The sequence below is a fragment of the Bombina bombina genome, chromosome 8 (genome assembly GCF_027579735.1).
Source record: "Bombina bombina isolate aBomBom1 chromosome 8, aBomBom1.pri, whole genome shotgun sequence".
Taxonomy (NCBI): Eukaryota; Metazoa; Chordata; class Amphibia; order Anura; family Bombinatoridae; genus Bombina; species Bombina bombina.
In genome coordinates, this window is record NC_069506.1 from 265,076,040 (window position 1) to 265,090,426 (window position 14,387).

Below are 14,387 nucleotides of genomic sequence, written 5' to 3' on the forward strand. Positions count from 1 at the left end.
GTATGTGAAGGTAAGCATCCTTTAAATCCACTGTGGTCATGTACTGACCCTTTTGGATCATGGGTAAAATTGTCCGAATAGTTTCCATTTTGAACGATGGAACTCTTAGGAATTTATTTAGGATCTTTAAATCCAAGATTGGCCTGAAAGTTCCCTCTTTTTTGGGAACCACAAACAGATTTGAGTAAAACCCTTGTCCTTGTTCCGACCGCGGAACCGGATGGATCACTCCCATTAATAAAAGATCTTGTACGCAGCGTAGAAACGCCTCTTTCTTTATTTGGTTTGTTGACAACCTTGACAGATGAAATCTCCCTCTTGGGGGAGAGAATTTGAAGTCTAGAAGGTATCCCTGAGATATGATCTCTAACGCCCAGGGATCCTGGACATCTCTTGCCCAAGCCTGGGTGAAGAGAGAAAGTCTGCCCCCCACTAGATCCGTTCCCGGATCGGGGGCCCTCGATTCATGCTGTCTTAGGGGCAGCAGCAGGTTTCCTGGCCTGCTTGCCCTTGTTCCAGGACTGGTTAGGTCTCCAGCCTTGTCTGTAGCGAGCAACAGCTCCTTCCTGTTTTGGTGCAGAGGAAGTTGATGCTGCTCCTGCTTTGAAATTACGAAAGGAACGAAAATTAGACTGTCTAGCCTTAGGTTTGGCTCTGTCTTGAGGCAGGGCATGGCCTTTACCTCCTGTAATGTCAGCGATAATTTCTTTCAACCCGGGCCCGAATAAGGTCTGCCCTTTGAAAGGTATATTAAGCAATTTAGATTTAGAAGTAACGTCAGCTGACCAGGATTTTAGCCACAGTGCTCTGCGTGCCTGAATGGCGAATCCGGAATTCTTAGCCGTAAGTTTAGTTAAATGTACTACGGCATCTGAAATAAATGAGTTAGCTAACTTAAGGGCTTTAAGCTTGTGTGTAATCTCATCTAATGGAGCTGATTCAAGTGTCTCTTCCAGAGACTCAAACCAAAATGCTGCTGCAGCCGTGACAGACGCAATGCATGCAAGAGGTTGCAATATAAAACCTTGTTGAACAAACATTTTCTTAAGGTAACCCTCTAACTTTTTATCCATTGGATCTGAAAAGGCACAGCTATCCTCCACCGGGATAGTGGTACGCTTAGCTAAAGTAGAAACTGCTCCCTCCACCTTAGGGACCGTTTGCCATAAGTCCCGTGTGGTGGCGTCTATTGGAAACATCTTTCTAAATATAGGTGGAGGTGAGAACGGCACACCGGGTCTATCCCACTCCTTAGTAACAATTTCAGTAAGTCTCTTAGGTATAGGAAAAACGTCAGTACTCGCCGGTACCGCAAAATATTTATCCAACCTACACATTTTCTCTGGTATTGCAACTGTGTTACAATCATTCAGAGCCGCTAACACCTCCCCTAGTAATACACGGAGGTTTTCCAGCTTAAATTTAAAATTTGAAATATCTGAATCCAGTTTGTTTGGATCAGAACCGTCACCCGCAGAATGAAGCTCTCCGTCCTCATGTTCTGCAAATTGTGACGCAGTGTCTGACATGGCCCTAATATTATCAGCGCACTCTGTTCTCAACCCAGAGTGATCACGCTTACCTCTTAGTTCTGGTAATTTAGCCAAAACTTCAGTCATAACAGTAGCCATATCCTGTAATGTGATTTGTAATGGCCGCCCAGATGTACTCGGCGCTACAATATCACGCACCTCCCGAGCGGGAGATGCAGGTACTGACACGTGAGGCGAGTTAGTCGGCATAACTCTCCCCTCGTTGTTTGGTGAAATATGTTCAATTTGTACAGATTGACTTTTATTTATAAGTAGCATCAATACAGTTAGTACATAAATTTCTATTGGGCTCCACTTTGGCTTTAGCACATATAGCACAGATATCTTCCTCTGAATCAGACATGTTTAACACACTAGCAAATAAACTAGCAACTTGGAAATACTTTTCAAGTAATTTACTATAATATGAAAACGTACTGTGCCTATAAGAAGCACAGAAAAAGTTATGACAGTTGAAAATTAATAAACTGAAAAGTTATAGCATCAAATCTTTGTAAAAAACACAGGATAACTAACCCTGATAGCAGAAAAAAAAAAATACAGAAATAAACGTTTTTTTATCACAGTCAACTACAATCTCACAGCTCTGCTGTGAGTGATTACCTCCCTCAAAACAAGTTTTGAAGACCCCTGAGTTCTGTAGAGATGAACCGGATCATGCAGGGAAGACAATAAACTTCTGACTGAATTTTTTGATGCGTAGCAAAAGCACCAAAAAAGGCCCCTCCCCCTCACACATAACAGTGAGAGAGATCAGTAAACTGTCATAAATTAAATAAAACGACTGCCAAGTGGAAAAAAATAGTGCCCAAAACATTTTTTCACCCAGTACCTCAGAAAATTAAACGATTTTACATGCCAGCAAAAAACGTTTAACATTAATAAATTGAGTGTTATTAAAAAGCCTGTTGCTAGTCCCTGCAAATTAGGCTAAAGTTTTATGCATACAGTATAATTCCAGTGAAGTGCCATTCCCCAGAATACTGAAGTGTAAAATATACATACATGACAGCCTGATACCAGTTGCTGCTACTGCATTTAAGGCTGAGTTTACATTATATCGGTATGGCAGAATTTTCTCATCAATTCCATTGTCAGAAAATAATAAGCTGCTACATACCTCTTTGCAGATTAATCTGCCCGCTGTCCCCTGATCTGAAGTTTACCTCTCCTCAGATGGCCGAGAAACAGCAATATGATCTTAACTACTCCGGCTAAAATCATAGAAAAACTCAGGTAGATTCTTCTTCAAATTCTACCAGAGAAGGAATAACACACTCCGGTGCTATTATAAAATAACAAACTTTTGATTGAAGGTATGAAACTAAGTATAATCACCACAGTCCTCTCACACATCCTATCTATTCGTTGGGTGCAAGAGAATGACTGGTAATGGCAGTTAGGGGGGGAGCTATATAGCAGCTCTGCTGGGTGAATCCTCTTGCACTTCCTGTTGGGGAGGAGTTAATATCCCATAAGTAATGGATGATCCGTGGACTGGATACACTTAACAAGAGAAAAATGCATTAGCTAGCTTAAGGGCTTTAAGCTTGTTCAAAATCTCATCCAATGGTGCTGTGCGAATAGCCTCTTCCAGAGACTCAAACCAGAAAGCCGCTGCAGCAGTGACGGGCGCAATGCATGCAAGGGGCTGTAATATAAAACCTTGTTGAACAAACATTTTCTTAAGGTAACCTTCTAATTTTTTATCCATTGGATCTGAGAAAGCACAACTATCCTCCACCGGAATAGTGGTACGCTTGGCTAAAGTAGAAACTGCTCCCTCCACCTTAGGGACCGTCTGCCATAAGTCTCGTGTGGTGGCGTCTATTGGAAACATTTTTCTAAATATCGGAGGAGGGGAAAAAGGCACACCGGGTTTATCCCACTCCTTGTTAATAATCTCTGTAAGCCTTTTAGGTATAGGAAAAACATCAGTACACACCGGTACCGCATAGTATTTATCCAGCCTAAATAATTTCTCTGGGATTGCAACCGTGTCGCAATCATTCAGAGCCGCTAATACCTCCCCTAGTAATACACGGAGGTTCTCAAGCTTAAATTTAAAATTTGATATATCTGAATCCGGTCTCCCTGGATCAGATCCGTCACCCACAGAATGAAGCACTCCGTCCTCATGTTCTGCAAATTGTGACGCAGTGTCAGACATGGCCCTCATATCATCAGCGCGCTCTGTCCTTAACCCAGAGCTATCGCGCTTGCCTCTTAACTCAGGCAAATTAGATAATACATCTTTCATAACATTAGCCATATCTTGTAAAGTGATTTGTTAGGGCCTTGATGTGCTTGGCGCCACAATCTCACGCACCTCCTGAGCGGGAGGCGAAGGTACTGACACGTGAGGAGAGTTAGACGGCATAACTTCCCCCTCGTTGTCTGGTGATAATTTCTTTACCAGTAAAGACCGACTTTTATTTAAAGTAACATCAATACAATTGGTACACATATTTCTATTGGGCTCCACATTGGCCTTTAAACATAATGAGCAAGCAGATTCATCTGTGTCAGACATGTTTAAACAGACTAGTAATGAAGCTATCAAGCTTGGAAATTTCTTTCAATAAGTTTACAAGCAATATAAAAAACGCTGCAGCGCTTTTAAAAACACAAAAAAACTGTCACAGTTGAAATAACAATGAACTAATACTTATAGCAACCAATTTTAAACAGTAAATGTATGAAATTAGCAGAGGATTGCACCCATTAGCAAAAGGATGATTAACCCCTCAATACCCAAAACGGATAATCATTTAAGATTTAACGCGTTTCTCACAGTCAAACACACTGTCACAGGTCTGCTGTGACTGATTACCTCCCTCAAAAATGAATTTTGAAGACCCCTGAGCTCTCTGGAGACGTCCTGGATCAAAGAGGAAGAAGCAGGAAGACTGTGCTAGAATTTTAACTGCGCAACAAGGCGCTAAAAAAAGGTCCCTCCCACTCATATCACAACAGTGGGAGACCTGATATAACGGTGTCTATGCAGAAATATACGTTAGCCATGTGGAAAAAAATCATGCCCAAAAAGATTTATCACCAAAGTACCTCACAACACGAATAACATGCCAGTAAACGTTTTAAAAAACAACTTTCCAGTGTTATGCAAAGTTATCACTAAGCCTGCTACCAGTCGCTTCTACTGCAGTTAAGGCTCATACATTTATTTCAGTACTAACAGTATGTAAAGTTAAATTCTAGTCCCTAGAAAAAAACTCAACTGCGCATACATTTATCAGCCTGATACCAGTCGCTACTACTGTATTAAAGGCTGTACTTACGTCATATGGGTAACAGCAGTGTTTTCATAGTCGATTCCATTCCTAGAAAATATTTTACTGCACATACCTCATTTGCGGGGGACCCCGCATGCTATTCCCTTCTCTGAAGGTACCCCACTCCTCAGAATGTGCGAGAACAGCCAGTGGATCTTAGTTACGTCTGCTAAGATCATAGAAAAAACGCAGGCAGATTCTTCTTCTAAATACTGCCTGAGAGAACAAACAGCACACTCCGGTGCTATTTTAAAATAATAAACTTTTGATTGAAGAATGTTACTCCTGTCTCCTCTCACAACCTCCTTTGTTGAGACTTGCAAGAGAATGACTGGATATGACATGTGAGGGGTGGAGCTATATAGCAGCTCTGCTTGGGTGATCCTCTTGCAACTTCCTGTTGGGAAGGAGAATATATCCTATAAGTAATGGATGACCCGTGGACTGAACACACTTAACAAGAGAAAGAGTTGATAAGAGCACAGAGTCGATTATTTGATGATGCAGGGTTTATCTTTATATACCTCTAAGCACAGTAGTGTAGTCACAGTTTTTTTACCAGAGCAACAAATTCCTGAATTTACATATGCTGGAACACATATGAATAACCCCTCTCCCCCACCCAATAACTTGTTTATTATACATAAGAACAATCCTATTCTGAGCAACATACTTTGTAAAATACACTTAAATCTAGAAAAAGAGTTTCTGTACAGATTTATAATATAGTGAGAGAAGAGAAGGCAGAATACAGCATAGGTGATGAGAAAAGGTAACCAACTGATTACTGAGAGTGATAGGAGGGGGCAGAGTGGGTCACTGAGGGTAATAGGAAGGGATAGAGCAGGAGATAATGATGAGAGGGGTCAAATCATTAACTGATGATTAAAAGGGTAAGAGAAAAAGCCAATAATGAGAAGGGTCTGATGAGGAAAAAACGAGTAAGAGCAGGAGCCAATGAGAGGAAGGATTATAGAAGCAGCCAATGGTTAGAGCAGGAGTCTGTGACGAGAAAAGGAATTATAGCAGAACCCCATGATGGGGAGGGGCATAATTGGGAAATAGGAGTAAGGGGTAGAGTAGAGTGACTGTTGGGGGGGGGGTAGAGTAAGCATTTGGATTTGGGGTAGAGTTTGGTTTTTAGGGTAGATGTTGAATAGAGTAAGGGTTTGAGAATGAGGGATGGGGCAGAGTGAGGGTTTGAGGGTGAAGAGTGGGACAGAGTGTGAGTTTCAAGTTAAGTGTGAGGTACAGTGAGGGTTTAAAAGTTATGAGTTGGAAAGAGTGAGATTTTTAAGATAAGTGTGGGTACAGTGAGGGTTTGAGGGTGATGAGTGGGACAGCGTGGAAGTTTAAAGATATGGGTGGGGTAGAGTGAGGGTTTGAAGGTTGAGGGTCGAGCAAAGTGAGGGTTTGCAAGTCAAGGGCGGGAATGAGTGAGGGTTTGAGTTTCAAGGATGGGACAGAGTGAGGGGCTGAAGATGAGGAGTGAAAGAGAGAGTTAGAGTTTTGAGGGATGGAGTAGAGTAAGAGTTTTATGCGGTGGAATATGGTAGAAACACAGGATAGAGTAAGAGTTTGAGGGTGAGGTAGATTCAGGAATAAAGATGAGTGCATTGTACAGTGAGGGTTTGAGGGTTGAGTAGTAGAGTGAAGGTTTGAGAGGAAGGCTGGATTAGAATGTGGGTATGAAGGCGAGGGTGAAATTCAGTTAGGGTTTGAAGGTTAGGGTGGATTAGAGTGAGGGTTTGAGGGTGGATTAGAATGAGGGTTTGAGGGTGGGGTGGAGTGAGGATCCAAGGGAGAAGGTGGAATAAAGTGAGGGTTTGAGAGTGAGGGTGGAGTACAATGAGGGTTTGAGGGTGAGGTTGGAGTAGAATGAGCGTTTGAGGTTGAGGGTAGAGAACAGTGAGATTTTGAGGGTTAGGGTGGTGTATAGAAAGAGTTTGAGGGTTTGAGGTGGGGAAATAGTGGAGTAGAGGGTGATAATAGAAATGGCAGTGAGAAGCTAATGTTGAGATAAGAGGGGAATTATGGGGTTTGAATATCTAAGGAAGAAAACAGTGAAATAGGATTATAATTTCTTCAGGGAAGAGCCCACCTGCTCCTGTACCAATTATATTTAATGCAATTCTGCTGTATCACTGTGGTTATTTGTCATATAGTGTGTACTTCTCTGCTGATGTACTCTACAGAATACAGCAGCACTTTACAAATAAGTAATAACAATCATAATAATAATAAAAGAATGGGGCAGAAGTTAAACTAACTGCAGAGAGAGAGAGAGACGTGGATTACTTCAAGAAGGCACCATGACTAAATATTAACCCTTTTCTGACTGCAATGCAGAGATTTGTGTTAAAACGACCTCCCAACAGTGAAGCAGTTAATGAGTTCTGAGACATATTTACATCCGCTGCAAAATGAACAACCACTAAAGGAGCCAAACCAATCAGAGGGAGGTAGAAACTGATATGGGTAAAAGAGAGAAGGAAAAGGGAGACAGGGAGAGAGAGGATACAACAAACATGAAAAAAAAGAGAGATTGCAACAGACATGGGTGAGGAAAGAAAGGAGAGCGCAGGGGGAGAACCCTGTGTGTCTAAGCCTCAAGGAATATTAGGAGCCAGCTTACCCAAGTGGAAAAGGAGCCCTGAAGAGAGGGAGAGGAAAGACTGAGAGAAAAGGGGGGGGGGGGGAGATGGAGGAGGGAGAGAGAGAAGGTTTAACAGAAAAAGAGACAAAGAGATAATGTGTGAAAGAGAGAGGTGAGAAACAAAGACAAATGGTGATAGAGAAAGAATGAACATTAGGGAATATTAATAATGTGAGGGACTTTTTGTGTGTGAGAGAGAGGGGAATGTTTGATGGAGAGAAAGTGACAGAGACAACCAGAGCAATAAAGAGAGAGAAGTGAGTGGTGGGAGAAATGTGGGTAAAAGATGGGGAGGAAGTGAAGTGAATGGGGTACACATAAACAGGAGACATGATAGAGGTGAGAAAAGTGGAGGAGAATGTTGAGAGTTTGCATATACACACAGCTGCAAGTACACACATAACTACATGTACTATACACAAACACACACACTACACATACTATACAATAACACACAATATAGACTCACACTACACATGCACTTCATATGCACACACTACACATACTATACAATAACACACAATATAGACTCACACTACACATGCACTACCTATGCACACACTACACAACTACACATACTATACAATAACACACACTACAGATTCACACTACACAACTACACATACTATACAATAACACACACTATAGATTCACACTACACATGCACTTCATATGCACACACTACACATACTATACAACAACACACAATATAGACACACTACACAACTACACATACTATACAATAACACACAATATAGACACACTACACAACTACACATACTATACAATAACACACAATATAGACACACTACACAACTACACATACTATACAATAACACACAATATAGACACACTACACAACTACACATACTATACAATAACACACAATATAGACACACTACACAACTACACATACTATACAATAACACACAATATAGACACACTACACAACTACACATACTATACAATAACACACAATATAGACTCACACTACACATGCACACACTACACAACTACACATACTATACAATAACACACAATATAGACTCACACTACACATGCACTACCTATGCACACACTACACAACTACACATACTATACAATACCACACACTACAGATTCACACTACACAACTACACATACTATACAATAACACACACTACAGATTCACACTACACAACTACACATACTATACAATAACACACTATAGATTCACACTACACATGCACTTCATATGCACACACTACACATACTATACAATAACACACAATATAGACACACTACACAACTACACATACTATACAATAACACACAATATAGACTCACACTACACATACACACACTACACAACTACACATACTATACAATAACACACAATATAGACTCACACTACACATGCATTTCCTATGCACACACTACACATACTATGCACTAGCACACACTATACACTTCATATGCACACACTACACAACTACACATACTATATACTAACACACACTATACATGCACTTAATATGTACACGCATTACACACATATACATATATTACATAAATACACACTACACGTACAGAATATACATACTGGCTATACACAAACATGTACTACACACACAGACTAAACATACACACAGCTACACACACTACACACACAATTCATGTATAAACAGAAACTGCTCTGCACACATACACAGTCAGAGCTCTTCAAATGCAGCTACTAAAGATACATAGAAGAACCGTAATTAAATCTCATGACCCTATCATATTGTAGGGGTGTTCCTCCCCCAATTCCCTTTGCACAGCAGAAGTACTCATTAGTGATTCCTGGCAGTCTATCTGGGGGGCATAATTATTATTACTGTTGCTAAGCAGACACACCCACAATGCTGGGAGGAGTAAAGGGGAGGAGGGCTCACTCAGATGCTGAGATTTTGATGGGCTAAAAGTTTGCAGTAGCAGACATATAGGGGTAATAAGGCATAGAGTTTTAGGGTAATGCAAGTAAGTGTGACACCCAGTCAGGCACTTAGGGGTTAAGACACTGTGTGGATACTTGACAAAGGCCAATGAGGTACTGGATTACAGAGGAAATGTGACAAGGGGCAGTAAGGCACTAATGAGCTGCAAGGATATAGCTGGGATGCTACAAAGAGTTGTGACAAATGATACTTGAGGACTGGGATATTGCAGTGTGTATTGTGTGTCCACCATTGTGATGCATGCTGTGTACTTGGTGCTGTCCTGCCTTTACAGCCTCAGTTTTGCTGGGTATAGTCTGTATGTGTGTGTGTTTGTGTGTTCTTACTGTTTAACTCCATGTGTTGTGTTTATTGTGCACCTGGGTATCACAGAATATGCTAAGTGTATTGTGTGTCTATATTTATTGCTTTGTCAAGTGTTATATTCCTGTGCTGTATAGATTGTCGACGTATTACTGAAAGTGTGTTCTGCGTCTGTTTCTAGTCTAGTGTTTTTTTCTTATCGTGGTCACTGTCTTTGTGTTCCTTGTTGTGTTATATTGCATTTATCTGTTTAGTGTGTGCATTTGGGTGTCCCCAGTTGTGTTTGGGTGTTGTGTGTCTTTGCAACGACAGAGTCAGCAGCAGGTGTAATTACAAGCTGCGTGTTTGCAAATAATGACATAACCCAGTCACCTTGTGAGGGGAGATTTATTGCAAATAACTAAACGCTCCCTACATGCAAATGGGTCTGAGTACACACAGGGAGAGGAGGGAGAGTGCAGAGGAGACAGATAGGAAGGGAGAGAAATAGGGAGAGTAAACTAGAGAGAAGTGAAGAAAAGGATTAGGACTGAGAGCGATGTAGAATTGGGAAGAGAAATGAAGAACAAAAATAGAGAGAGAGAATAAAAAGACAACAGAATAATAAGGCAGCAGTTTATAGAATATGATGAAAAGCAAGAGAACTATAGGGAGATGAGGAGTGAGGGAAAGATGGGAAGATAGAAAGAGGTAGCAAGAGGATAAGGAGAAATAAGGGGAAAAAGGAGAGAGAAAGGAGAAGAGAAGATGGACTGATTAGAGAACGAGGATGGGAAAACCAGGGAGCCCAAGAAAGAAGAAAAGAGATTGTCAGAAGAAGTAAGTGATAGGGATGGTGGGAATGTGGGACAAAGAAAAAGGGTGAGTACCAGGGAGAGAAACTGAGGGTCAGAAACATTAAGACAAACAGAGGCATCTATGACATCCTAGGACTATAAAAACCTCAGTGAACCAGCTCCATAACAGCACAGCAAAAGCTAAGCCATAAACAAATCGCTCATAAAATGCATTCAGATGATACCCTTTAAAAATTAAAGGGTTCTGACTATAGAAAGCATGCAGAAATGGTTAAGAGTTGGACGTGGAAGGCATGTCATTTTAGTACCTTTGACTGTGGTATGATTACTGTTAGCAGACATTTTGGTTCCACCATCTCATAAAAATCTGACCTCAAGAAATTCTCAAAGAGAATGATGTGATACATAAATATAGTGCTGGTTCTGCATTTTGTATACGAGACAAGTATGTCTGGACTTCTTAAAGCTTACAGACCACAAGCACTCAAATAACTTTTTTTACAACATTGGTGTGCTAAAAGGTATATCTAAATGTCAAGTCAAACTCTCAAGTGGTCCACATCAGATACCATTCCTACTTGCTTAAAACACAAAGATGAGGCAACAGTGGGGGCATGTGATCACCAGAACAGCATGACTGAAATTGGAAAAACATTGGCTGGTTTGACTCTACCTGGTATTAATGACTATGTGGATCCCTTTATGGTCACAGCCCACCCATTTCTATATATTTTCTTCCAGCAGGTTACTGCACCATGTCTCAAAGCACTCATCATCTTGAGCTCAAATATGACAGTGAACTTACCTAAAAGACCTATACAGTCCTCAGATCTTCAAGTCCAATACAGAACATGTGAAATGAGGTTCTGTGAACAGTTCAGTGTTTTGAAACCATGAGGGGGTCCCACTAATTACTAGATAGATGGTTAGTGATTTTATCTGCAGGTCTGTTTTATTATAACTTGTTTACCAACCAATATGTTAAACGCTAGATTGAGCCTTTTAGCTTGTGTCGGGTAGCACGGGTATTACAAATTGAAAGTAAAACGTTTTCCCACAAGCGATAACCTTATGCACACAAAAAGCCGAACTCTAAATATAGCAAATGTGTTAACGTATTCCCCGTGCTACCCAACAGTATCACTGTAAATATTTCACTTTCCAATGTTCTTCACATAGGGTAATATGTATTTAAAAATACATCTGTATATATCTATATAAATATGTGTAGATATATATTTTACCAAAAAAACATCAGCTATATATATAGAAATATGTATGTAAGAATAAATAGAACAAATTCTTCTATGTGAAGAACATTGGAAAGTGAAATACTCACAGTAAATACATAGTTAAACACTTTATTAAAAATGAATATTGCATAAATATGATTTTACATGTTTACAGCTACTTGACTGCAAAGGGCTCCAGTGCACTTGTCTATAAATACATATATACACATATAAATACATATATACACATATAAATACATAAATATATATGTACACAAATATAAACACACACACACATTATATATATACACACACACACATACATATGAAGACATATGTATGTATCTCTATGTTAAAGCCTTTTGCATGCCTTTTTTTCCTAACACCTGAGACCTTGTAACTTTGGGCCCTTATAACTTTTTAATGCAATATATTTTTTAATAACTATTTAGACAGTGTAATTATGAGTAACTGTACTTCTAAATATATTTTTGATGTGTTTTGTGCAACTTTTTTGACTCACGTAACAATAACCAGAGCTCTGAAGTCATGCTATCCTGACATGCATTAAATTAAATTGTGCTCAAGTGAATGCATTTACTTTCAACTTGTAATAGGTGTGCTACTTCTAAGGCAAGCAAAGAGCGAAGATATATCCCTTATCACTCGTAGGCAACAGTTAGCGTGCCACTTGTAATCTGGCCCTAAATAGGGAGGACAAAGAAAGAAGTGGGGAAAAAAAGACAAAGAACAGATCTACCAAATAGAGATACTGTAGAAATAGAGGTGAGGAATAGTGAGAATGGAAAGAAGAGAGATTTTCAGGACCATGGACAGCTACCAGAATAACCATGGTCCAACCAATAAAGCTGCTAACAAAAATATTCATTTTTCAAGATTGAAACAGAAACAATCCCAAAAAACATTAGGTCACAAACCTTTATCTTAGAACAAATACTTTTTCCTATTTTGTTAAATTGTTTAAAAGGAAACTCTCCTGCACAAATAGAGCCTTGAGTCACTATTTAACTGTATCTGGCATAACTGAACAAGCAGAGTTATTGGACACTATGTTGATTTTTTTGCATGGCTGCTCATCTTTTGGATTAATAAAATAACTCTGCATAAAAACAAGTTCAAAGGAACACAAAACCATGCATTTTTCTTTCGTTAATCAGATACAGCATGCAATTTTAAACAACTTTATAATTTACTTCTAATATCAAATTGTTTTTTTTTAGGTATCTTTTGTTAAAAAAAAAACAGGGATATAAGCTTAGGAGCATGCCCGTGTCCGGAGAACTATACAGCAGTAGTTTTACAAGAATTTTATCCATTTGCAAAACAATAGATTGCAGAGTAATTATCTGCCATGTAGTGCTTTAGACACCTACACCTACCTATGTAACTCTTAAATAAAGAATACATGGGAACTAAACACATATGATAAAACAAAAACAAAAAAATTGGAGACTTTTTTAAAAAAAAAAAAAAAAATAACATTTTGGGTTTCATAACCTTTAAAGCAACTAATTTGTGATCCAAACCAAATAGTTTTTATTTTCAAAGCTTTAGCATATTTTTTTACAAATAGGGTTTTCTTAATACTATTTTACAAAAGTCTTACACGGTTTTCAATCTAAAGACTTACAAATTTATGAAACATGGATTTGTAGATACTTTTATGTTGGATGCTCCCTAAAACCCTCCCCTTTACCCATCTTATTGCTCCATGTAACCCCTTCCTCATATTTATGTTATTGCTCCCTATAACCCCTCCATTTACTCATGCTATTGCTCCCTATAACCGCTTCATTTACTCATGCTATTGCTCCCTATAACCCCTCCATTTACTCATGCTATTGCTCCCTATAACCCCTCCATTTACTCATGCTATTGCTCCCTATAACCCCTCCATTTACTCATGCTATTGCTCCCTATAACCGCTTCATTTACTCATGCTATTGCTCCCTATAACCGCTTCATTTACTCATGTTATTGCTCCCTATAGCCCCTGAATTTACTCATGTTATTGCTCCCTATAACCCCTGAATTTACTCATGTTATTGCTCCCTATAGCCCCTTCATTTACTCATGTTATTGCTCCCTATAGCCCCTTCATTTACTCATGTTATTGCTCCCTATAGCCCCTTCATTTACTCATGTTATTGCTCACTATAGCCCCTTCATTTACTCATGCTATTGCTCCCTATAACCCCTCCATTTACTCATGCTATTGCTCCCTATAACCCCTTCATTTACTTGTGCTATTGCTGCCTATAACCCCTCCCTTTTACTCATGCTGTTGCTCTCTATAACCTCTCCATTTACTTGTGTTATTGCTCCCTATAACCCCTCCATTTACTCCATTTACTAATTTTCTTAGTATTTTCTTAATACTATTTTACAAAAGTCTTACACGGTTTTTAATCTAAAGACTTACAAATTTATGAAACATGGATTTGTTGATACTTTTATGTTGGATGCTCCCTAAAACCCTCCCCTTTACCCATCTTATTGCTCCATGTAACCCCTTCCTCATATTTATGTTATTGCTCCCTATAACCCCTCCATTTA

The 14,387-nt window shown here is 39.4% G+C and overlaps 1 protein-coding gene across 1 annotated transcript in view; it reads right to left on the bottom strand.

Annotated features, from left to right (window-relative positions):
- The window catches only part of DSCAML1 (DS cell adhesion molecule like 1), a 391,456-nt gene that overhangs the window by 215,811 nt on the left and 161,258 nt on the right, over positions 1-14,387 (bottom strand). The window lies entirely within an intron of this gene.